We start from the raw sequence: 27,070 nt of genomic DNA, 5'->3' as shown, positions 1-27,070 counted from the left end.
ATCATAACATAAAGTCTGTGTTTCCCAATGGTCGTAGGAGATCCCATGAATGAGTCATTTGACCCCAAAAGAGGTTGTGACTCACAGGTTGAGAACCACTGTTCTATTTATATAGTTTCAAGAATTCAGTTTCATGGATTCTTTTACACACACACACACATACACACACACACACACACACACACACACACACACAAAATGACCTTTCATGTTGGCACCTATGCTTTCTTTCCTCTTCTGGGTCCTGAACTAACTTCTGTTGCAGGGAAGTAAATGGTTAAATGTGGGGGAACCCCCAAGCCCTTCTGCATGTGAGCATTTCCATGTTAATAGGACAGTTAAGGGGGGATGCTCTTTGGCAATTGATTGTATAAATATTTTATCTGGAGTAAGTGGCCAGGCTGAAGGGCTCTTGAAGATGTTCCTGAGAGCAGAGTGAAGGATAAAATTAGGGCGCTCTTACGGAAGAAATAAGACACAACAGGGAGTTACAAACACTTGATCCAAAGTGTAAAAAACGGTCCCCTCGCCTCTGCAGCCAGCAGCCTGGGCCGATTAAATCCATAATGGAATGAGTAAGTTTGGGCCACATAAATTTGTCTTCCTTCCCTAGGAATCCTGCCCGCCGCCTGGCTAGATTAATGGCCAGGAGCCTCGCACATAATGAAGTGTGCTACCTTGGCACCCGCTCATGAATTTATTATGGTGTCCACAATTGGGCTGGATGGCGGAGACATCTTTATAAATCCTGCATTTAGCGCAGCCGAGATGAGCAGTTCACCACTAATGGTGCGGCTGATTTATCACCAGGGGCGCCGCTCCTCAGCCAGGCCCCTCCCCGGCACTTCACCAAGGAAATACAGGTCATCTTGCTGATGGAGATGAAATGTGAAGGTAATTAGACGATGCCGAATGGAGGTGGGGGAGGGGAGGAGTGGACATTTTAAATATGTTGGTCATCTTTCCTCGGAGCAATTATATCAGGCTGATTTATTTTTACAGTTTATAATCACTTAACTACCTGTGGATGGGGATTTTTTTCCCCTCTCTTTAACCTCATGCTATGGAGACAAGAGGCAGGCTTTTGATTTCTATCTTGGGATGGGAGAGAAGGATTCATGTGGAGACCTTGCGGCCTTGAGTTTTCAGGCAGTTTCTCAGAGTAGCTGACTGCTGGAAGTCCCTGCGTACTCTGTCTGGGTAGCGAGCAGTGTGTCAGCCTGCGCCTCGTGTTGAGAGCAGGGTGTGAGAGCATCCAGTTCTTTTGGAGGTCAAAGTTGATGTCCAGTGGTCAGAAGCTCCAGTTGGTCTGTCAGTTCCGGACTAGCTGACTCAAAATATCTTCAATCACCTTCCCCGGGCCTCAGTTTCCCCAAAGATACAATGAGTGTAACAATAGTGTCTACTTAGAGCTGTGTGATAACTCTGTATGGGACTATCATACACTCACAGAGCCTGGCACGTGGGTCTGCACCCAGAAATAGTAGATAATTGAAAAAAAAATCACTCAGGGCCACCACTACATCCATATGTATGGAGTTCGTGAACTATGTTTCAGAGTTTGAGAAGATACATTAAGGGCTCTACCCTACCAGCCTTTCTAACATGGGGAAGGTTGGGAAGAAGTGGGCTATAGAACTAACAGGAAGAGATTAGTGGAGAGCTCCTGACAAGGTGGTGCTGGAGAAGGCTTCCTGGAGAAGAGGAGTGGTACCTAACGAAGCAGGAGCCACAGACCACAGACCGAGTTGGTATGCTGGGTCCCATTTGTCTCCATAACCATCTGTGGGACGGACAGTTTACAGCTGGAGACAGACGGTAGAGTGACCTTCAGGGGACAGCATACAATGTCACAGGGCGCTGGCTTTGAGTGCACAGTCTTGGGTTTGAATCTGGACCAGGCACGTTGATGGTCCCTGGCCATGTACTGCCAGAGGTATTAAAGGGCAATCTTATTTCCCCCTCAAATGTAATTTAATAAACAGAATTGCTGCAAGGGCACCGCTTGAGAGAGGCTGGATGGGTTTCGCCATGTATAAGTGTGTTCATGTCTCCCTGGGTGCCTTCGGCCTTTTCTCTTCATTTGGGGGCGTTAGCATTTATTTGAGGAGACAATGCTTTTCTTGGCATTTAATTCTGCTTGGTTTTCTGCTTACCTCAGCATATCTTGAGGGTATCTTATTGTCTGTTCCGGTTCTGGCACATTCTGTCGCTCTCATGACGCTGCTTTGGCTCTGTTCTCTCTCCCTCCTTCCACACAGCCCATCCACACTATGGGTGCTCTTTTCTACTATATTTAATATCTTTATCTAATCTGTCTGTGGAGTTCCTAATAAACACATTTTATTGTATTTCCTACTTCTAGAATTTTCATTTGACTTCTTAAATTTAGACCCTAGATATCCACTCAAAAAAAAAATCTGTTTCCTTTAACAAGAGAAGTATGCTCACTTCCAAGCACATATCTGATAATGCCAATATCTATTGTCTTTTATTCTTGACTTAATTCCTGGATGTCTCAGAAAATTACTGAATATGTAAAAATCACAGAGGCTCTGGCTGCTATTTCTTTTTTCAGGAAGTTTAACATTTGTCAGGCAGTGAGAAGCAGATTGCTTGAATCCAATAAGGTGATGAGACACTGTGAGGTTGTCTGAGCCTCTCCATCTCTCCCATTCAAATGCCAGCAGAGTCTTCAAAGGGAGGAGCAGTTAAGGAGCACTCTCACCCCACGAGGCTCTTGGGGACCCTCTTGGGGACCTTGGTCCCGATGGAGAACTCTCACCCCACGAGGCTCTCCCTCTTGGGGACCTTGGTCCCGATGACCCAGGATGCTTGCTGTTGCTCTGGAGCCTTCAAAGATATTTTGGGAAAAAAAAATGTATGTACCTTTTCAAGTTACCCTCAGTGGAAGCTCATAACTGGGGCTAGTATATTCTAATTATAATCTTAAATATCTTTTTATATTTTGGTTCCCTTCAATTTTATCCTTATATGCTCTTATTGTTTTGGGACAAAGTATCTCACCATATAGCTCAAGCTGGCCTTGAACCTACCATTCTCCTGTGTAAAGCTTAGATTGCAGCTATGGATCACCAAGCTTGGCTTTTTTCCTAGTCTATTTACTAGGTTGTAGGGCTTAGACTTGCAGTGACTTTAGCAAAGCACATTTTCATCTCTATTTTTTTCATTTAGCAACTGAATGATGAGAATAGCAATAATTTATTCAATGTGTATTATATCCCAGCACTATTTTGTTTTGTTATAATAAAGAAACTTAATTTGCAATACGCCTATTCCAGAAAGGAGTAAACTGAGGCAGTATAGCAGCTAGCCTCCTTGATAGCCTCAAATGCTCATGCCTGCTGGGCACCATGTGTTTTCTATTCCTTCTCATAGTACATCCATCGAGACAGTCGATACTCTATGATATGATAGTGACATCACTGCCTTAGAGAGATCCTTCATCTTCTATCTTGGTTATTGGCTAGCAATGTTTCTTGCTTTGTCTCTCAGCCAACTCAGCCTGGCAGAAGCCACGTGACTGGGGAAGATACTCCAGTGAACAGGAAGTGAGCCCCCCTACCTTCCCACCCCCACCCCTGCTGACAGCCATCTCAGGAAGAGACCAATGGAGGTTGTGAGGCAGCACAGCCAGACTAAGGAACTCCATAACATACTGCAGTGTCTTCCCCAGTTGCTTAGTTTGGAGGTAATTTTTTGGGAGAGACAGATAATTAATGGGAAGTTGAGAAGTGTTCCCAGAGAATTTGAGCTTGAGCACCCAAGTAAACTGTAGTCTGGGGGAAGGAGACTGCATTGAATATTTACAGTTTAAAAGCAAGGGGCTAAAGACATGTCTCAGGAGCCAAGGGCCCTTGCCTTTCCACTAGAGGGCTTGAGTTTGGTTCCCAGGACCTAGGTCAGAAATCTTACACACATGGCATTCCTATACACACACACACACACACACACACACACACACACACATGCGCACATGCAGGTACATACATGCCAGTGCTAAAAACCGAAAAAAGGTAGTCTTTAAAAAAATGCTAGACAAGTTTCTGTTGCTCATAAAGCCTGGCGTGTGGGGAAGAAGAGGGAAGTCCACAAGCCGGAGACTATGCACTGCTACTCCCAGCCCCCTAGGTTAGGCTGCGGTCTCCAGCACAGCCGATGCTTCACATCTGCACCCAGGAGATGTTAACACAATGAAAGACTGCGAAGAGCCTGCTCCTGTTCTTAGACGTTTCCTACAGTATAGAGTAGTTGGGACTTCTTAAATAGTTACTCCAAAGATACCAGGATGCTGTTTTGTGTTTTTCCAAATACATAGTGAAGTCTCCTGACTTACTCTATTGCAGAAGCAGAGAGTTTGGGTTAATGTTCCATTCTTAAACATGAAGTTCTGACTTTAGATTTGCTTTTAACCAAAGTTCATTGCATGCTAAGGGTGCCAAGGCACCAATGAGTGTGAAATACTTTCTGGAGGCTTCTGCTTCGTTTGTGCTGTTCTGACAGAGCTCTTGTTTCATAGAGGGGAGGCAGATTTTGCTATGGACTCTGAATCTTGGCTACTCTGAGAACGATGGCATTAGCAACTCTAGAGAGTAGTACATAGCGTGCCTGAGGGCCCAACCCAGGCCCAGTACTCTTGGAGTTAACTACTGATCTCATGCATCAACAGACCTGCAATGAAACCCCATATGCTATACTAATAGGGACTTGTGCTTCAGAGAAGAAGAGGGGAGGGAGGAAGAAGGGGAGGAGGAGGGAAAGGAAGGGGAGAAGGAAGAGGAGAAGGAGGAGGAGAAGGAAGAGGGGAAGGAGGAGGAAGAGGGGGAGGAGGAGGAAGAGAACAAAAACAAAACAGCAACAACTGCATAGTGCACTATGAATTTAACTTATGCATATCCAGGAATCTGGTGACAGCTCAAGGGTCTTGATATGGACTCTGTACCTGGGGCCTGTGCCCAATGCCTCCCAGCTTTGAACTATCCTTTGGACTGTTCTATGGTCAAGTGTATACAGTATCACGCGCAGCTGTTAAAACCTCTCAACAAACTCTCGAGGAACAGAATTCTAGCAACAACCTAAGTTTGGAGGAACATCTCAGAGAAGAGGAAGCCACTGCTGTGTACAACACTGACCTCAGCCCCGGGAGCTCACCGTGACCCAGGGAGGCTATAGCCAGAGTCTGTGCCTCCAGAATGAAGATAATAAGCAGATTGTTTTATACCGCTGTGGGTGCTAGATGTGGTGCTGCATGGCAGCAGAAAATGACAGTTTCGCCATGGTATTTGCTTTCCAAGTCAATCTGAGATGTTCTTGTGAGAAAGGAGCTTCCCCCTCCCCAGCCAGTAGACGGCAGACAGATCCCTTCCTCATTTAGACTTAACATGATGGCAGGTAATAGCACTCTACTTTGCCTTAAATGTTGTTGGTATTAGGGATACCTGGATTCTATGCGGTACATGGTTATTAGTAACACAATTTACAAGTTCTGGTCACCTCTGCTTACACAGCTGCAGAGAGCTTTAACTCCTGTCGATGAAGAGCCATGAGGAAGAGAGACAGTGTATGGTGGTGATTCAGTGGCCCTAAGGGTATTACATTTAGTATCCAACATCTTCAGAGCTACAAGAAAATGTTTTTTTTTTTTAAATTACAGTTTTAAAAACTAGCTAAAACTATTTTAAAAAATAATTTAATATCTTATATTTGGGGAATCCATAGAAGAGCTTCTAGGAAACCTTGGGGCTCCAGGTGACACAGCAGTCTCACCATTGACAATTTACCCAGCGGCCTCAACCTGTGTATCTTTCACAGATCTGAAATTACTTGACCTTGGCAGGCATGCCTGACCAATTTCACAAGAGACCTTAGAAGGGCAAGAGAGTGCAAATATCAATACATATGTTCTTGTACATACACATGCTGTCAGGCACTGCTTAGCACAGAGATGAGTTCTGGAAAATGCATCATTGGGAATTACAGAGTGCAACTTACACAAGCTAAAATAGCTGGGCTGTCCATATGCCATGTACACTCATCATGTACACTGATCACCTTATAAGATCAACACAGTACATGGAGAACAACATTGATCTAAACATCATCATGCAACACACAGCTATCCCTATGTACATATGTATGAGGTATTACATGTGTATAATTATATATATTATATACGATGTATCATATATTTTTCTATGTGAAGTATTCTATCCATTTAAAGTAATAAGTATTGCTTCATATATGGGAAACATTGTATATGTATATGTGAAGTACTATATATGTAAATATATGTAGCATTGCACATATGCCATGTAATTTTATATATTTTGTTTATAGATGTGTACATATGTGTGTATGTGTATATAAATAAATGGGAGCTAAGAAAGTAGAATTGAGGGTGCCCATGACCCAGGTTTATATATGTATAAGTGCATCATATCAAATGTAGGAAATTATTGGAGGTGTATTTCTGTGTGATTGTTGAGGGTATCTTGGTTGCTGCAGTGAGTTAGTAAGATAGGAGTCATCTGTTGAATTTGCACTTTGTGTCCATGAGAGAAATCACCCACCAGGAGGCTGCCAAGGCTTTTGATTCCTGCTGAGGTGACTGGGGAAGTCCCTGCTCTAGTGGTATGAAGACACAGCATCTGGAAGCTGGTATGAGCTGTTTCTCAGGCTCGGTGTTACTACTGAGTGGTGGGGTGTCTCTCTGCGATGGGGTGCTGCATGCTTTAGGACACTCTGCAACATTCCAGACCCGTTCTCCACCTACTAGACACCAGAGGCACAGTCTGCCCCATAACCAGCCCTGGTGGGCACAGGCCTTGGGCACAGAGCAATCTTGTCCCTACAAGTTTCTACCTTTGGTGTAAGTACTTGAGTTCTTCAGTCTACTGGACCAGAACAATTGTGTAGAGTCTTAGACATAATTTACTATAATTTGACATAATTGTACATAATTGCTAAAATATACAGTTTGCAATTTTTCCAATTTTAGAAATGGGCTAATGAGACCCAAAGAGAGAGAAAGGTATTTGGGCACGGGCACTCAGCAAGCTAGAACTGGGAAGCGCACCAATTCCTCAGGTCTGACATGTACATATACCCCTCCTCCCCTCCTCAAACTACGGAGGTGCACAAAGTATGGGATAAACACATACTCGCGGCGTGAGGGGAGGCACTGTTCCACTGACTAATCAAACGCACATAAAAGCTCTTTCTGAACTATAATTACGTTTGCTCGCTCCTTGGGTTGATTTATTTTTTATTTTAATTGTCAGCCCTGCTCCACCATGATGCTAATAGAAATGTTATTGCAGCCAATATGCACTAAAATGATGTCTAAAGATTATTAATGAGAGCAATAAGAAGGTGTCTTCATAATAAGTCAGCATTAAAGGAGTAATTCATTTTACCTGATGTAATTGGATTGTAGCGTTTCAATAGCCTGGGACTTCCTCCTAATTGGGATTAGCTGCAGCTTCCTCCTTTTAGGGGAACATTTAACTCTTCCTCTTCTACTTTCCAGTGTTTTATGAAGTAATTAAGTGTGAACTGTTGGACACCTCTGGAAAGTAAGGGAAGTCTGAGCAGATTCGGGGCTGGGAGCGGAAGTGGAGGGAGTAGGGATGCTCATGGCTCTGCCGCAGCTGGAAGGTCTCTGCTTCCTCCCCTCTGCTCAGCCTTGCTGAGGCTACTGCCTTTCTCTTCCACTCTTTCTCCTCTTCTCCTGTACTCCAGCTCCTTCCTCCCACTCATTCCTCTCTGGCTCACTTGCTCTTCTCTGGCTTCATGAACACAAGGTTAGAACCATCCTGTTGGAGACAAGATTTAGCCAACAATCACCTGGAAAATTCCCACCTTGCTGGGAAAGAGGAAGGGAAAAATCCTATCTAGACCCAACTGGGTACCAGGATGCAGCCTAGTATTAACACATGACTGTATGTCATTGTTCCCAAACCCATGACAGGGACTTTGTATTTATTTGTGAGAAGGAAATTAGGACAAAGTCACTATACCCACTTGCTCTCTGCACTGCCACCCAGGGAGCCCAGAAGTGTTTTCCAGGCTGCAGAGCTTACAGTGTCCAGAAGGATTCTTGGGCTTGGGGAAACAAAGAGTTCTTGTTGAAAAGTTGCACGTTAATGTTAATATGAATCAGGGAGATAGAATTGTCCTAGCGTGCCAGCCCTCTATAAATATTGAAGTACAAATCTTAAACCCAGGCATGGAGAAGTAGACTCAGGAGGATCAGGGGTTCAAGGTCAGCCTTGGCTATGTAGTGAGTTTCGGACCAGTTTCAATTACATGTGACCTATTTCAAATAATAAACAAAACCCAAAGAAACAATGAGTCAATCATCAAAATAACCAACTAACAAAAAAGTTCAAGTCCCCACGAAAAAGAGCATTGTGTAAAAGCTACATATCTCAATAACAAGGCATGTGCTGGCTCTTTATGGAGATCGGTTGATGTGATAAAGCCTGGCCTTTTTCATTAGCTCCATCTCCAACAGAAACCAGCCTTTCCTGGATTAAAGAGAAGGGAAATGTCAGGGCATCCCTAACCATCACCAGCTATAGCCCTAGTGGAGCACAAATTTCAGGGACTAGGTCCCTTGTTCCAAGCCATTTTTGTATTGGTTAATTTTCTCAGTGTTCCGCCCAAATATCTGACAAGCTACTTAAAGAAGGAAGTTAATTTTTTGGCTCATGCTTTAAGATGGGATATAGTTCATCACAGCAGGGAAGGCATGGTGACCAGAGCTTAAGGCAGATGGTCACAGCATAGTGTAAGCCAAGAAACAGATAGTGGTCAGGATTAAGGGCCAAACTATAAACAGTCAAGGCCATCCTCATTGACATCAGTGCCTCCATAGTGGAGCAAAATGAGCTGGCCTCAGGAGACCATCCTGATCAATCCGTCATCAGTTTCATGATTGTCATGGTTACCATCACATCCTCATCTTGATCTGACATGCACTGAACTATTATCACTGAGTCCTCGGGTGTATTACCTTATCTAATCTTTCTAGTTCAAGCAATGGTGCTTTGAGGTGATTGTCTTTAAGGTGTCCACAGAGGCTCTGAAATGGAAAAAAAAATTTCCCAAGTTCATAGAGCAGTGCCAGCCAGGTGGGAAGTTACCTGACTTTTGGAGAATGACTCAGAGAAGGGAGAATAGGCAACATCCCAGACAGAGTCAAGCATGTGTCACTATGAGTCACCCTCACAGATATACCATCCTGGAGATCTTTGAGAGAACCATGGCTTCCATTGTCAAATCACTTCTGAACTCTGTCATATTTGAACTCTTCATTTTCCATGAGATAATTTACAATAACACATATGTGCACATACACGTTGCTGGAATAGCCCATAAAATCCTTGGTGATCTCCAGAAATGTGAGTATCTTTTATTTGCTAATGGGTTGCCTGAAACTGGGGACCCTAGATAGCCTTAGGATGGAGGCTAGTCACCAAAAAGGTCCAGGCAGGATTAGATGATGAAGACTTACCACTGCACCTCAACCTTTGAGGAAGGCAAGGTAGCAGGACACTGAGATTGATTGCCGAGGCACAGCCCACAACCAAAGGCTTTTAATGGGAAACTGAGGTGGAGAGTATTCGAGACTGAGCCTTTATCCAGCAAGAGCAACTCTGCCTCTGAGTAGACCGTGCCAGACTCAAGTTGATGCATAAGGCATCGCCATCGGCTATTGGCTGGAGGTGTACGAGTGTGACAGTTTGGTCAGCTTGACACAGTCTAGAACCACCTTGGAAGGAACTCTCAATGAGAAACTGTCGAGATGTTTTGGCCTATGCATGAGCCTGGGAGAAACTTTCTGATTGGTTAATTGAGGTAGAAGATCCGCCCTAAGTGGGTGGCACCATTTCATGCATTTCCTATTCTGGGTCCTGGACTGGGGAGAAGGGAAGAATTAGCTGAACTCTGATCTTCATTGTCTGCTCTCTTCCTGTTGATGGTTGTGATGCAAGTGACTGTCTCAAGCTCCTGCTGTTGTAACTTCCTCACAGCAAAGAATTGTCACCTGAATTGTGATCTAAAATAAACTCCTTCTCCCCCAAGTTACTTTTATGGCAGTGTACTATCACACCAATTAGAAAGAAAACCAAAGCAAATTTCACCCATGTTCTGTATAGAGTATTGTGTTGGAGGACTGTGACCTCCCACTCAAATAACCCCTTACTCAGAGACTGACCTTGAATCAAAGTGCAGGACCTAGATTACAAAGACACGTTCCAACTACAGAGACAGCCAGCACATGGCTGCTCAGCCACCTTCCCTTTCATGGAGGGGAGTGGGTATTTTCCTACTAGGATCCACGAGCTAAAGATTTCTGGGTATTTTGTTTCCAAACAGTCTGATCTTGGGACCCCTTTGTTTTTTATTGTTCTTGATGTGCTAGGGATTGGCTCTTTTAAAAGTGATTGTTACTATGAAAAACTTCAGCTGAGTTTGATACCATACTATTGAAATTTACTTAGGATAATTAAAAATTAAAAAGCTATAATTACTACTTTATTAAAGTAGCAATAATGAATCCATTTTATATTTGGGCAATAAGAACAGGTTAAGTGAGGTGTACAGGCTTGTTTTACATTGCCCCACAGCTTTTCAGTTGACAGGTGGCAGTTGGGTCCTAGCTTCCTCCAGTGTCAATCTGCTGTGACATTTCCCATCACAAAGTCTCTGGCAAGCTTCCCTTACACTTATCAGAGGGGGACAAGACAACCAGCAAACCACTTTCCAGTAACACCCTGAGAGAACCCCCTAGAGTCCCCTCACCTTACATTAAGAGCAGCTGCCCCAACAGGAAGGCATCAGTACTCAGGGACAAGCCAATCGTGCTCACATCTTCTAGCTCAAGGCCTTTAGAACCTCTGTCTCCTCCTTCTGTCCCCTGCATATTGGACAGGACTTTTGACTTCCCTGGTGAGTTGTTGTGGCCCAGCTAGCATTGCGTGCATCAAGTACTAGATTAAAGGAGGTATTCCAGAGTTCTGAGAATTCACCAAGTCTGGAAGAAAGTTTAACCTCCATACCCTCTGGTGTAGAATCAGGCTCTGGGGACAGTATCATGGTTAGAACACACGTGTCCCCAACCCAATGGAGCAAGAAATTCTTGGAACTCCGTGAAAATATGAGCTTGTCAAGGGGAAGATCCAGACTCTGCAGGCAAAGTTTTTCCCCAAGATCCCATCAACTAGTTAAGTTCTAGTCTTCATTTGGACCTTTGGGCAGATCAAACATCACCCTTTGCCCAGCTAACCTGTTTCTCTTTTCTCACCTTTTCACAGGAAGGCTGCTAGGGGGGTCCCTGGTGAAATGCTAAAGATAGGGCAAGAGACCTGACAACCACAGGAGAGAGCAATCCTTAGCTGATTTAGATGGGAGGTGACATTCTAGCTACTCTGCCCTTGGTGGGCTCACTGAGGGACACTCATCACAGCATCAGTAAGGTCCTCAGAGGACCACAAATTCAGGTACCATTGTCCTCATGGAGGGCGGCAGGTATCTTGCTCCCCTGCAGTGGACTTCTTTCTGAAAGCTGCCTCCAGTGTCCCTGAAGAACATGCCTTTCCTTCCTCAATGTCTCTGATGCTCTTCAGAAGGGAGAGTCATACCAGGGCTTCTGGCCACGTCTCTGCCCCTTCCTTCTAAGGTTTCCTGGCCTGTGTCCCTCTGGGAAGCCCAACTTTGACCACTGTTCATGCTGTGGATCCTCAGTCTCAGAGACCACACATGTGATCATGCTACAGTGCCGGGGTGGAGGTCACAGGACAGTTTGCAGGAGTCAGTTCTTCTTTTCTACCCATGCAGTTTCTGAGGATCAAACTCAGATTGGTAGGCTTGGTGGGAAGAGTCATGACATGCTGAACCATATCACAGACCTCGACCTGTGAGGGTTGGGGTATGTGGTGGTTTGAGTAAGAATAGCTCCCATAGGCTCATATATTGGAATGCTTGGTTCCCAGTTGGTAGAACTTTTGGAAGGATTAGGAGGTGGAGCCCTGTCAGAAGAGGCGTGCCACTTTGAGATTTCAAAAGTCCATTCCAGACCAATCTCTCTCTCTCTCTCTCTCTCTCTCTCTCTCTCTCTCTCTCTCTCTCTCTCTCTCTCTCTCTCTCTCTCTCTCTCTCTCTCCCCTTCCTTCCCTCCCTCCCTCCCCCTCTCTCTCTCTCCTTCCTTCCCTCCCTCCCTCTCTCTCTCCCTCCCTCTTCCTCCCTCCCCCTACCTTCCTCCCTTCTTCCCTCCTTCACTCCCTCCCTGCCCTCATCTTTCAGATAAGATGAAAGCTCTCAGCTATAGCTGCAGCACTATGTCTGACTGCCTGCTTTCATATTTTCTACCATGATCATCATGGACTAACTAACCCCTCTGAAACTGTAAGCACACACCCAATGAAATGTTTTCTTTTATAAGTTGTCTTGGTCATGGTGTCTCTGCACAGCGATAGAACGGTAACTAAGAGGCTCACCTTCAGCCTACAGGAGGTCTGCTAGCCATGTTCTCCTGGACCCCATTGGTACCTTAGCTGCCTAACTCAGGCCTGCCTCCTCCTCCCTGTATCATGCACCACTGTAATTTCATTATACAGACCCTCATGGGAACAGGGCACGCTGTCTAGTGTCTTCTCTATTCCAACAGGGAACAGCTGTGCCCAAATTCACCTCCCCCCTCAAGCTACTATCCTTGCCAATGAGACTTTCACCCAGAAAGAGGAATCTAAGTGCACTCTGCCCTCTTTCTAGTCCAGAGAAGTTTTGTGAAAGGTAGCATTTGAAACATTTGGAAGAGTAGGGCCTGGCTTCAAATCCAGCAAGCTCGTCAGCCTTTATGCACACGCCCAAAGTTTGCTGTGAGTTAATTAACATGCATAAAGCATGCAGAATACATATAAACACATTTATATATGCTCAAAAGATAATTGCTCAGTATCTGGCACAGTTGATCTTTACCACAGAGGCCATGGGGGTCAGGTCGGTTGGCACCTGTGCTTTTCTTCTCAGGCTGTCCCAGGTACAGAAGACTGCTGGTCACCCTTCTGCTTATTGTGGATCAGCCCCTTTTCTTAAATCTGTTCCTCTCTAAGGGACATTGTCGCCGCGCCACTCCCCAGATCACATGGTGGGGTAACTCTGGGATTGTTTTGTGAGCACCTATGACAAACAAAGTGATTTACTGAAAATATGTGTCTCAAGTATACCAGGTACCAATATAGTTAAGAGAGCACAGAATCTTGACAAAGAGAAAAAACGCCTCCCTCCAGGAACACCCCTCAGTGCTAGAGAGGTACAGGAGAAGGCCACTTCAAACCCCAGTTCATGGCCTATGTGTCCAGAGAACAATGTTTTCCCTCTGAGCCTCAATTTCCCCACATGGAAACTATAAAAAGACCAGAATCAACCCCGAGGGCTGAAGAAGACAATGCATGTAAACTGCCCATGGACGTTAGTATAGTCTGTGATAAACCTGCTCGCGCAGGCAAAAGTGGAGCCTAGGGCAGCCATACACTAATAAGAACAGCCTCCAAAATGCTGTAGGGGCACAAATAAGATGGGGGGCAGAAAATGCTGAATTGGTACAAATTGCTCCCGTTACCAGGGAGGAAATTGGAACAGCTGGAATGTCGGCAGTGGGCCTGGAACTCAGGCCACTGCCCCAGGGGGAAAAAAATCCTAGCCAGGCGCAGGGATTGCTGGGACAGCATCTCTCAGCCCTGCCTAATACACAGAGCATAGAGACGCCTGTCTGTCACTCAGCCTGTGTTTAAGAAGGAAAACAGGAATTAGTGACTAGGGTTACCAAGATGCCAATGAAGACTCCTGCCAGACCAAACCTGTACTCTGTCCAAAGGCCACCAGGGAGAGGGTGGTGCTCACAACCCTGGCCTTGTGAGACCGGAGGCTTTGTTCTCTGTTTCAGTCTCCTGTGCCTGGGGTAGCCTCTCTGTGCTGGGGACAAGGGGCTTGGGCCATGGCAAGGCCCTTGATGGTTCTGTCCAGGCAGCTATGGAGGAGGTAGCTGTGCTTGAGCAAGGAGCACAGCAAGCGTGAACGTAATGTTCCCCATTCACAGAGCCCCCATCGCCTGTCACTACCACAGCTGGGATGCTGAGCCACAGATTGTCCCATTATTGATCCCCGCCCTCCATAATGAACTGTAACAACAACTCCATTACTCGGTGCCCACCCATTGGCTAAGGATAATATAAAATTAGCCAGCGTGCATGGGGCCTCTCAGGATCGATTTCCCTACTCAGATTACTTGTTACGAAAGAATAGAGCTGTCTCCCTTGTAATTGAACAAGTTAACTCCTTGTCTCATAAAATGTAAGCCCATATTGATTGGCTGTGACTGTGTAGGGGTAAGGGTGGGGTTGGAGGATGATCTCCCATCTCCTACCCTCCTTTTTTGGGCCAGTTTTAAAGCCCAGGCCCCAGGCCCAGGCTTTACATGGATCCAATTTGAATCCTGATTCTGCCAGGTCTAGCCATGTGAGTTTGGAGTAGGTCTCCAGGCCAGAAGAACTAATGATAATAACATACCAGTATCTACCCTATTATTTAATTACTACTAACAATTGTCATATTACTGTTAACTGTCTTATAAGTCTCGGGAAGATCCTGATCTAACCTTCTTTCTCTCCTACCTAGTGGAAAAGGGTGGTAAATAACAGAGCCCAATAAAGTAACCCAAAAGGTATGGCTACAATACCCCTTCTAATAAACACCCCGAGAACATCAGTCCAGGCCAAGAAAAATAAGGGTTGAGAACTAGTAACGGCTGAGAAAGTCCGAGGAGCCCTGATCTACACTAGAGCCCAGGAGCTGTGGCATGGGACCTTTCAGGGAAGAACTTGAGCTGGCCCACAGTTGGCTTTGGTTTTGTTTGGTTAGTTTTTTGTTATCTGTTTCTTTGGGCTTTCACTGCTGGTGGTAATTTTTTTTTTCCAAGTACCTCAACAGATCTCATTTAGGCTGAGACATTTGTAAAACAGCAACCCCTTTGGGTGAGTTCCGATGTAGGAAAAGTAACCATGCCAAGTAGTCAGGATCTCCTCCATTCTGCAGATCCTTATCAGTATTCTGTGAAGACAGGCTCTGGTTTTTCCTTTGGGGGGGGTGTTACCTGGCCTCCTGCTCCCCACTGTTTCTCACCCTTCCAGGCATCCTCCTTTTCTCTGAAGCTCAAGATAGTTGGGATGTGAAAAGGAGCTGGCACAGAGCTACCCTGGGAGCTCACGACCAAGAGTGAGCTCAACATTAGCCTGAACGAGCATGAGTCATAGATCAGGATGCTGCACCATGGAGAACAGGGTAGTCATGGAGGGCCAGGGCAGAGGTGCCCTGTGCAGATCCTGGATGCAGAATAAAGTGCTTTGTAGAAGACCCATTCTGAGATGACAAAGAAGCCATAGGGTCTGAAATATAAACAAGCCCATGTGTCCCTTTCAAGATGAGAACTAGGAAGTCTGAGACCAAATCATGTAGACTCTGGTGGCTTTACTCAGGGATTTGGTTCTTTATCCTAAGTGTAGAAGTGTGTTATGCAACAAGGATCAATATGCCAACTAGACACATTTCCCTTTTGTGGTGCTGTAGCTTGAAGCTAAAACACTCCTCTCTTCAACACCCCCACAGGCTTGTGTTTTGAATGCTCAGTGTCCACCTTGTGCTGCTGTTATAACAACCATGAAACCTTTAGGCTGTGGAGTCTGGCAGAACAAAAGGCCCCTGGGGGCAGATCTTTGGAGGTTGAGCTTGCCCCCAGGTTCCAGTCTTGCTCTGTGTTTGCTGGTCTGGGGCCATGTGAACATCTTCCACTACACAATCCCACTGCCTTCCACTGAGACACTCAGTCATGTGTTCCCATCACGTTGGACCCAAACACTCTGAAACTGTGAGCTGAAATAACCCTTCCTCCCTAAGTTGTTTCTGTCAAGTGTTGTGGTCACAGTGAAGAAACATAGGTGCAGAGTGTATCTCTTTACACAACCATTTCGGGTCCTAAGACTGTCTAGCGGGAAGGATCCTGAATGCTCTTTAAGTAGCCTATACAGTAATCATTGATCATAGCATTCTTTAACTGGTTACTACAACAAAACGTCCCAACTTGTGTGGCTAATAATTGGGTATAGCAGCCGCTAATGAGCCTTGGCTGTGTGTACATCTGAAAAAAACACATCTGTGCTGTGTATGGCCAGGCTTTCCACACCATCAACTACAAGCCCAGACATCAGTCCTCAATGGCTACTCACTTCTTTTCTTCACTACCTTCATCAGGCCCTTCTTCCCTTGGCCTGGCCAGCCAACATCAACAGGGTCCACAGCCTTCAAGATGACAGGCCTTCTTAGGGCAAACTATCCACTGTTGATTGATGCACAGTTTGGAAACATGGTTGCAAACTCAGGAAACCTGAGCCCTCTCTCCTGGTGGCAGTGGTCTCCTTGGCCAGGTCTGCAGAAGCAGTGGGAGAGACCCTAGGACTGCCAAATGGCACTGTGGGATGGCAGGTTGTGGCTGGCAGTAGTTAGTGAACTGCTGTGGTTGGTGATATGAGCCCCCCCTCAAGTCATCTCTCCCATTTAAAAACAGTTCATCATGGTGCCTGTGGCTTCTGTCCATGTATGCAAGATGGTCAGAGATAGTTAGAATTGGTCATTGGCCAGTTCCTTAAAGGCTCAAATATTCTTAATTTTCTAAGGTAGGTGTCTACTGATAGTGAACAGGACATAACGAAGTAGCCATGCCTGTTGAGAGATGCTTCTGTTCTGCGTGCCTGACCTCATCCCAATCCAAAGAACATTAAATTAGCCTTAAATATACATACTTACTGTTCTGAAAATCATTGTTGTGTTGTATAATATTTTTGGCTGTTTTCTAATTGGCTGAGATCAAACTGACACACAGCCAACTTGGGAGGATATTTCTCATTGTATGTTGTGAAAGACTTTTAAATTTGTCAGTATGCTGTGAGTATCTCTCCATGTCACTGAAAATGAACTATAAGAAAAATTTTATAAACACCATACCTGGGAGAATTATTTTCCAAAATGTAGGTTGGAGTCCATGGGGAGTTAAATATTTTAGTGGGTAAAGATCTATATTTTTAAAAAGTAGAATGGGAAAGTATAATATTGTACAGAAGGTAAAATTATTACCAACAGTAGAGATTACAATTTTTATAAAGATTATAGGCAGTTGAGCATCTCTGTGTATGCTGAATCATGATACAATATGTTCCTTGTGTGAATTCCAATCATAATGTTTGAAAACTTCTGATGTTGTCTCAGTAAGACTTACTAGATGTGATTTAATTCGTGCTCTTGTTGTAGGCATTCTGTTTTGTATACTGAGTTTTGTAAATTTCCCTATTTATTTCCTTGGAATTTCTAATTCATGAGCATGGATCCTGAGCATATGCCCATTTTTCAATGTATCTTCTAGAAAGAAGAAGCTAGTGTATAATATGGTTGGTTAGTTTGGGAGTACTCATCTCTATCTTCTGATACCATTGGATCCTATGACTGCTGGCTCTTGGTAGTATTTCACATTGTCTGCTAGGCAATGTTAGTATGATCTCAGGTAATAGGAACAGCAATTAATCTGTGCTGCAACTAGCTATAGCATAGGCTCAATGAGTCCTGGCTCCTCACCTCCTCCTGTTCTTGTATTCTCTGCCTGGAACAAATGCTACTGTCATTTCACTTTGGGAATTCCAGATGAGGAAGCCAGGGCTTAAGAAACCACTCTAAACTCTTAACAATACTGCTTTCCTGTCCTGTGAACTGCAAGAGCAAGTGTTAGTTGAGAGAGTTGAGGCATAGAGAGAAGACATTTAGTTTGGCATGGTTTGGGAGTTCCAGTCCATGATCCTGTTGGTACTATCACTCCAGGGTCTCCTTCGCAATAGTGGACACATGGTGAAGCAACACTGCTTGCCTCATGACTGGGATCTGAGAAGGGAGAGGGAAAGATACACAGACTACACAGTCTCTTCAAGGGAGCTATCCCAAAGTCCTAACCACCTAAGATTCCACCTTCTCACTGTAGATCACATTGGGACCCAAGCCTTTGGAATATAGATGCCTGGGAGCTTCCAAGATTTAAATTATAGCATCCTACCTCCCTTCCTGTTGGTCTCGATGGATTCTTAGTGTCTCTGTTTATAAGACCTCAGGTACCTAGTGATTCAGAGGGTCTTTTATCTGCTCACCAAAGTATGCTAGCTAAAGACTATTCAGATGCATAAGAATGACCGTTCACAGTCTTGGCATTGGCTCAGTTGGGATTCAGGGTCTAGAATCTGACCCCAAGATTGACACACACTGGGTCACGCATTCACAAGGAATAGTCTCAGGAGATAGGTAAAACAAGACACAAACAAGCAGTTTCTTCTTATAACCTCAATCTGTTGAAAAATTTGGAGGGTATGAATTTTCCTATTAAAACGAACCATTGATATAGAACAGAGCGCATGTCTACAGTTCACACAGGAAATCTTAAAGAGATTACCTTTTTGTATCTGGTTGTATCAGTCAGCAGAGGCTATGCTCTGATAACCAATATTCCCCCACGTGATAGTGGTTCATGATAGTAGCTTCTTTTTCTCCTTAAGACCAACCTTCTGCTGCCTGCTACCTAGGTCCACTCTGCTTCATCTGGACTATCGAACCTGACCAGCAGAGCAGCTCCCACTTGAATGTATTTCCTTACTGTGGGGAAGAAAAAAGCAAACTTCTGAGAATCTCATGCCAGCACTCATTATTTAGCAAGGCATGTGATTCCTGGTCATCATTCCTCAGTCAGGCCTTGGCGCATGGTCCCAGTCCACCACCAGACAGGAAGTACAAACAGGAAATATGAGCTTTCCACACACAGGATCTAGATTGAAATGAGATCTAACATGTAAAAAGCCACAGATACTGATGGGTGGGCAGAGGCATTAGTGACAGACATGGCTGGTCAGACTCTACCCAGATTTGTTACTTCTGTCCTGTGGCCTTCTAAGGAAATGTCTCAATATCATATGAAAGAAGGCAACTTGGTAGGACTTTTCAACATGGTATTTTCAAAAGCGGTAACATTTTTCCATGAATTTACCAAAGCTGTGTCATGGCTGCTGAAGCCCTAGAAAGTAGAAAATATTTGCTTAAATTTTAACAGCGTTTTTAAAAGATGCAGTTCTGGTATCATGCGATTCATCTATTTAAAACAAACAGTTTGGTGATTTGTAATATTTCAAAAGCCCAAGTGACCATCATTAGAGTCAATTTTAGAATGCTTTGCCATCTTCGAAGCACTAATATAACCTAGATCTGAAACTCAGGCTGCCAGAGGAGCTGAAGTTCCCAGCACCCACAGGCTGCTGAGGCAAGACTGCGATACCAGCCGGTACTGCTTGCTGCTGCCCACGGCTACTTTCTAATGCTGAAAGCTGAGGATTACAGTAACTGCTAGGGGTCGGCCACTGTTGGCTAACCCCCAGAGCAATAAGCCTCCACTTGAGTACCTGAAGCTTTAAGTCTCTGGCTTCGGAAGCTTCAAGCACAAGCCTCTGTGCCACCGAATGTGGACCTCTAAACCTGTGGGTGGGCTAGACCAGTCACTATTCCTTGGTACTAAAGGGCTTGGGATGCCTGGCACTTTAAGAGCATCTCCCTGAGTGCCTGTGACTCCTGTCAGGGTCTAAGAGGACATGGTTGATTACATGTATTTGTGTGTCTCATATCGCTGTGATAAACATCATGACCAAAGCCTTCTTGGGAAGGAAAGGGTTTGTTTGCTTTACACATCTTAATCACAGTCCATCACTGAGGGAAGCCAAGGCAGGAACTCAAGCCAGGGACCTAGAGGTAGGAATGAAAGCAGAAGCCATGGGGTAGGGGATGTAATTTACTGGTTTTCTCCCCATGGCTTGTTCAGCCTGCTTTCTTATACAACCCCAGGACTACCTGACCAGGTGTGACACCGCCATAGTGGGCTGGGTCCCCTCATACCAATCAGGGATCAAGAAAATGCTCCCTTAGACTTGTCTGCAGGTCAATCTGATAGAGGCATTGCCTCGATTGAGGTTTCCTCTTCTCTGATGACCTTAGTTTGTGTCAAGGTAACAAAAAGCTAACCAGCACACTCCATCTCACACAACAGAAACAAAATGATAACATCCCTAACACACCATCCCTTCACTTAGTCCAGATGCTGGGGCAGGTGCAGTTTCGGTACAGAGGGAAGGTAGGGGGTCTCCATCCCGTGCTTTGTTCCCAACTTGGCTTCAACATGTCATGAGGAGTTGGGTTTTCCAACTGCCAGGCTAATTGGAGTTACAGATTATTTTATCTTGTATTAATTAAATCAGGCTTTACAAAAAGAACAAGTGGCTAAGGACGATTTGCCCAAAGAACCCAACAATTAAGGCAACAGCGATCAAGCCACCAGGAGAGGAGAAGAGCATGCTGGGCTGTGACTCCCTCTTCTCACATGGGCTTTGGCCAGCCATAGTTCGTTGTGAAGCAGGGGCTACCTCGGAAGAACAGAAGAAGCTGGCCAACTAAAGTGATCCAAAGACTGATCTCACCTGTGGGTCTCTATCCCTGTTGCTGATATTGGCCTCTCCCTAAGAGCACATGGTGTCATGAGATGGACCATTCCAGGAGGTCCTCATTAACAGAATGAGACAAATACTGCCCATTTCCTCTCCATGTCACCATTTAAACAAAAACTACATTTTCTGAATGTGCGTGGATTATAATGTGTATTTACCATCCATTTATTCAACAAGCCATTGGCGTATAGACCCTGGGATACAGCAACTGTCTTATCCCATTCAGTTTGCTATAACTAAATGCCTAAACCTGGGTCATTTGCAAACATTAGGCATTTATTCCTCCCTGTTCAGGAAACTGGGATGTCTGCAGTCAAGTAGCAGCAGACATCATCATGTGAAAGCACATGATGGAAAAAGCAAAGCATCTGCCTTGAACGTCCTTTATAAGAGCACAAATCCTATTCCTGCGCCCACCTCTTAATAGCATGGCATTGGGCTTGGGTTCCAATGCAGAAGTTATGAGACAGCATCATGATTCAGATGATAGTGATGATCACAAAGCAGCCTGTCAACCTCGTGGGACAACATGGAGCCTGCTCATGAGGGGCTGGTGATAAATGTGATAAACAAAGGGTAAACTGTGAGGTTCATCGTATATTTGCCTGTGTGTGTGTGTGTGTGTGTGTGTGTGTGTGTGTGTGTGTGTGTATGTGTGCGTGTGTGTGTGTGTGTGTGCATGTTTGGTGTGTGCAGTCATTTTTTTCTCTTTATGGTCAAGTGTGAATATTTGGTAGCCATAACCCCAGACATACACACATTCTCTAACATGGTGAATGACACTTTGAAGGACGTATTTGAAAGGACTAACAGTAAACCCAGCCCCCAGGTAACAGTCCCTTTCCACTCCACTCTCTTCATTTACCGCACCTGGGCCTCAAGCCCTCTGAGGTTGACCTTCCTTTGTGTGAACTCCTAGAGAAAAGTCAGGTTCCAAGAAGCCACACTGAGATGAATGTGTCTGTATTAGTGTAAACTTAGCTTCAAACAGCACACACTTTCCTTACAATTTCTTTGAGCCAGAGGTCTGGACCAAAGAGCTGGGCTCCCTGGAGATCCCATTGTCTAGGTTGGGGTCTGGTCGGAGTACTCCACTCTGGAGGATTCCATTGCCATGCTCCTGTGACAACTGCCAGATCTGGTCCCCTTGTCAGTGTGTTTTCGTTGCTCTAGCCGAATACCCAAAGCCAGGGAATTCTTAAAAATTATTTTAAATTTTTAAATTTTTCTTTTATGTATATGTGTGTGTCATCTGCATGTACAGTGTACCACATGTGTGCCTGGTGCCTCTGGAAGTCATCATCAGAGACATCAGATCCCCTGAAACTAGAGTCACAGATGATTGTGAACCACCATAACAGTGCTGGGAACTAAACCCAGCTCCTCTGTAAGAGCAACATGTGATCTTAACCACTGAGCCATCTCCCCAGCCCAAGCCCAGGGGACTTATAAAAGGAGCAAGGCAGGACAGACATACTTTACTCAAAGATCTAGTGATAGTTAAGGTTGAGGCAGGAGGACGCATATTTGAGACTAACCTTGGCAACCTAGTAAAAGCTTGTGTTAAAATGCAAAGAGGTCTCGGGATATAGCTCTGTCTGGCACATGTGGGGGCCCTGGGTTCAATCTATGGCACCACTAGAAACTAAAATTAAAGAAGAAGAAGAAGGTGTATGACCATTCAAGCACATCAAGATACTTCATTAGCTCATAACATAAGAAGGATTGAGCGTAACTGGAGTATGATGCAGGTGGATTCAGGGGCCCAAAGATGTCAGGACCTGGTGTCTCTTTATTGTCAGCTCCACTGTCCTTCCTGATGGCTTTATCACCAGGCTACTTAGATGTAGCGGCCTAGCTCTACCTATACAAAGAACGGTCATGACTCCATTCACAAGTCCTGGACCTAAGATCCTGGCTTGGACCAGGATCTTGTGTCTCACTTTAACCAATCACAGTAACCAGTTGCCATGGGGTGCTTCATAAAGGGCCACACAATAAATGTGCTGTTGCTTTTGCCATACCTGCCTTTGAAGCAGAACGTGGCCTTAGAAAACAGTGAGTGTGACTATGTTCTAATAAGACTCTATGCACACTCATGTTTGAATTTCCTGTTTTTAATCAAGTGAGGAAAGAAATCACCAGAAAACAGGGTGTGGGATTGAGTTTGGTGAATAGTGTGCACCCCACAGCATATACTGAAAAGAATAACCCACAGAAAGAGTGGCAATCCTTCTGCAGTACCGCACTCCCTGGGACCCACTCTGTGACTCTATGTGAGGCTTATTGTTGGTCCTCAAACACGTAAAGAGGCAACATTTAATTTAGGCCATGGATCTGAAACTTTCCAGGGCCCCTCCTGCAATCCCTATTTATATTTCTGCGATCCACATCGATGCTTTTAAAATTGTTAAATGCCATCGTCTTTGCAGCTTTATCAAACAGCCTCGTTCCAGCCATGCTTGACAAACCTGCCTGCAACTTCCCTTCAAGCAGGGGTGGATTTTTCCAAGAGATCCCCTGCCTTCTGCAGCTCTGGGAAGTCAAGATCATTCCAGCCACAGCCTTTGGTGGCAGTGCCCAGCAGCCAGCAACTGTCCTTCTAATCAACTGCTTCTAAGCAGGTGAACATTTATCTCAGTCAGTTACCCCTTATAATTACTGTATTGAACCCAGTTGTCTATAAAATGAATGGTTTGTTCAGACACTTTACCCAAAGAGTTCATTAGGGGTTAAACAAAATGCAATCCCATTTGCAAAGAGCATAATAAATTGTTTCATCTGTGAATTTAGCTGTTCTCCCTAATGCAGACATGGGTGTTACAGTGGCTTTCCCTTGATAGGGTTACGGGTTAATGAAATGCCTTTTCTGTTGCTTATTTTCCTCTCTTCTGTGCTGAGTGATAAGTAGCTAACCAACGAAGCTTGTAATTACAATCTTACAGAAACCGGGCCGATCTGTATATAAATCTCACCATCCAATTACAAGATGTAATAATTTTGCAGTCAAGCTGGTAATGAGGTCTAATACTCGTGCATGCGATAATCCCCTCTGGATGCTGGCTTGATCAGATGTTGGCTTTGTAATTAGACGGGCAGAAAATCATTATTTCATGTTCAGGAAAAAATTAGGTTGGTGGGAAGTTAATTTTCTCACCGCTCTCTGAAGCGTAGACAAGAATTTAATGATTTAATCATGATTGTTAGCTCTTTTGCAATCAATTTGTAATGATTGTGTAGCCACTCTGTTCAAGGGAAGCTGCTTTGGAGAGGAGTTTGCATACAGCCGTCCAGGGGGGCTGGCCTTTGAGGGTCACGTGACCAGATGAGGCATCCATTAAAGCCCTCTTGGAGAGCTGCCTCCTGCCGCCTGCAGACAACCCCAGATCTGACTGGGGATGGGAGCAGCGTTTCTCACTGAGCCTAGGAATAATAATGTGTGGATCTCAAACACGGTCTATTAACACAAGAGTACAAAAGAGGCGGATTCTTCTTTTTGTTTTCTGTTTGTTCTATTATTTTTGTTGTTGTCGTTTTGTTTTGTTTTGTTTTGTTTCGTCATTTACTTCTCACTTGGAGATGCTTGCTGCCTGGCTGGATTGGGAGATGCATCCTGAAGCAGCATTTTCTACCTTCTAAGAGGACTGATATTCAGTTATTTGAACACAAGTCAAGGGTCCCTCTAGGCCCAGCCAGTGTGGCCCCTCTGAGGGCTGGAAGCTTCCACACTTAAACATAAGATCCTTTGGGAAGAGCTAGAGCTACAGGTATGGGGACCACCCTGACAGCAGGGCCCATTGAAGCCTCATGTTGATGGGGCCTAAGAACTGGAGTCAAGACATAGCATCTTCCACACAGCCCTTCCTTGGCCTCCCAGCAGCTCTTCACTTACCAACGAGAGACTCCTCTGAGCACCGCCAGCCTTATCCGACACCCCCTGCAAGCCATTCAATAATCTTACCTTTGGCTAAAAAGACCAGGGTGCCTTTAACTTCAGACACCATCCTTTACAGCCCTTTCAAAACTCCTGAGGCCAAGAATTAGAAAGTCCGCCTACTTGCTTGAAGGAAAAGATAGAGGAGAGCACAGGGTAATTAATATTCCAATAAATTATCCTCCAGTATTGACTCAGACTTCCTCCTGTGTGTTTGTTCACCGATTTACTTTCTGAACATCCCGAGCATCATTTTGGTGGTGCCTGCCCATCCTGGACGGTGTGGTTATTGCTTAGACGTGTCTGGCCGCTCCTCCTAAGTCAGTTCTAGAGCCAAATGCTGCAGTGTGAGCAGGGCATATTTCGGCTGAGTTGGTGGGTAGGCTAAGCAGGGGCAGCTGGCAGTGCTGGCGCTTTATTGGATGTGATGGGCTCTGCCAATGGAGAGATGCTTCCTTTCTGTACCCACAGAGGCAGGACTGCTGAGAAAGGCGCTCCTGGTATTTCCCCATTTAGAATTTACGCGTCATTCTTACTAACATGCTCATGTAGACTTACGAGAATGTAGTTTTGTTATTTGGTGTGTGGGGGGGGCGGGTTTCATAGCTTACTCTTTGGGATCATTAAAAAGAAACACACACACACAAACAGAAGAAGCCAAAAACAAAAAACAAAATAAAAAAAGCAAACAAAAAACCCAAAACAACAACAACAACAAGAAACAACAAGAAACACAAGTTAAAAAAACAAAACAAAACAAAACAACCTGACAAATGTATTCTGGAATCTTCTTTACTGAGAGTGCAGCCCTCTGGACCTTGAGTCCCTCACAGCTGCCGTTCCCCAAAAAGAACTCTGCCCTTCTATGCTCAAGATGACCTTCGAAGCAATGGCGTCCTTGTGCAAACTCTGAAGCCTGCAGGCACTGATGATGTCACTGTTGTCTCTGACAACACGGATGCCATCTTCTACTTCCTTAAAGGAATGTTTTTTCAGAATTCTCATTTCATAACTGAGGAATGGGCCACAGGGCTATATACGCATAGCTTACCTAGTGAGTTGTGCGGAATGACAGTCATCTAAATTATCTTCTTTCTTTTTTTTTTTTTTTTCAGACAGTGCCATTTTAAATACTAGTCATGGGGCACCTTGTGCAGAACCACTCAAGGAGTCCAGTCCTTTCCCAGAGGCATCATGATCCTGTTCTATCTGGTTTCATCTCCCGGTGATTTAGGGTAAGGTATTCCTTTGGATTCTACAGGAAGCTTTAGAACCTTTCTTCTGCAGCCTGTCTGGACCTCGAAGGTACACAGCTGCCCCTGGGTACCATAAGCAAGCTCTCTGCAGGTGTAGTAATCAAGCATTGTGCACAGCCTCCGCGGATACGGAGAGCAGGCACCCTGCAGGAGGATAGCCCCCTGGGTGTGAACAGCAGGCACCCTACAGGTATACAGACTCCCTGGTGTGAAGAGCAAGCACCCTGCAGGTGTACAGCCCCCTGGGTGTGAAGAGCAGGCATCCTGCAGGTGTACAGACTCCTGGGTGTGAAGAGCAGGAACCCTGCAGTAGGATAGCCCCCTGGGTGTGAACAGCAGGCACCCTACAGGTGTACAGACTCCCTGGTGTGAAGAGCAGACACCCTACAGGTATACAGCCCCCTGGGTGTGAACAGCAGACACCCTACAGGTGTACAGCCCCCTGTGTGTGAAGAGCAGGCACCCTGCAGATATACAGCCCCCTGGGTGTGAAGAGCAGGCACCCTGCAGGTGTACAGCCCCCTGTGTGTGAGGAGCAGGCACCCTGCAGGTGTACAGCCTCCTGGGTGTGAAGAGCAGGCACCCTACAGGTGTACAGCCCCCTGTGTGTGAAGAGCAGGCACCTTGCAGGTGTACAGACTCCCTGGTGTGAAGAGCAGGCACCCTGCAGGTGTACAGCCCCCTGTGTGTGAAGAGCAGGCACCCTACAGGATGATAGCCCCCTGGGTGTGAAGAACAGTTTCTCAGCTCTGCTCTGAGTTTTCTCTTGGCTTCACTCTTGTTTGCCATCATTAACTTCATGTTCCCATTTAAATGTGGTCAGACTTGTCATGCAGCCCATCACCTAAAGTAAGAATTCACCTGCTGTTTTTCTGCCACCACAGCCCACCCTAAAGCACTTGCCTCTCTGAGACTTTTTAACACCACTGTTCTTGCCCCATACCCTCCTGTCCCTGGCCACACCCACTCTTCTTCCTGTATGTGCATCTGACTGCTTTACAAACCTCACAGAGGAGAAATCAAATGTGTGAAGCTTAATCTTTGTTTTTAGCTGGATTTAGAAGCACTTAAGAAGACTGAGACACCTCTGGAATTAACAGAAGGGAAAAGACACACACTAAGTGTGGAAATGCTGTCCCATAAGCTTGGTGCCAGATGAAATAAAATGGACAAAAAGGGAAGAGCTGGTCCAGTACCTTCTGTTCCTCCTCCTCCTCCTCCTCCTC

At 45.2% G+C, this 27,070-nt stretch overlaps 1 long non-coding RNA gene across 1 annotated transcript; it reads left to right on the top strand.

Annotated features, from left to right (window-relative positions):
* The first annotated feature begins 623 nt into the window (after positions 1-623).
* On the top strand, positions 624-27,025 carry LOC116067937. Its single transcript, XR_004109363.1, has 4 exons — positions 624-894; positions 23,087-23,278; positions 25,704-25,823; positions 26,896-27,025. It is a non-coding gene; the product is annotated as an uncharacterized LOC116067937 (long non-coding RNA).
* The last annotated feature ends 45 nt before the right edge of the window (positions 27,026-27,070 follow it).

This window comes from Mastomys coucha, unplaced genomic scaffold (assembly GCF_008632895.1).
Source record: "Mastomys coucha isolate ucsf_1 unplaced genomic scaffold, UCSF_Mcou_1 pScaffold22, whole genome shotgun sequence".
NCBI lineage: Eukaryota > Metazoa > Chordata > Mammalia > Rodentia > Muridae > Mastomys > Mastomys coucha.
This window is presented reverse-complemented; position numbering and strand designations above follow the sequence as displayed.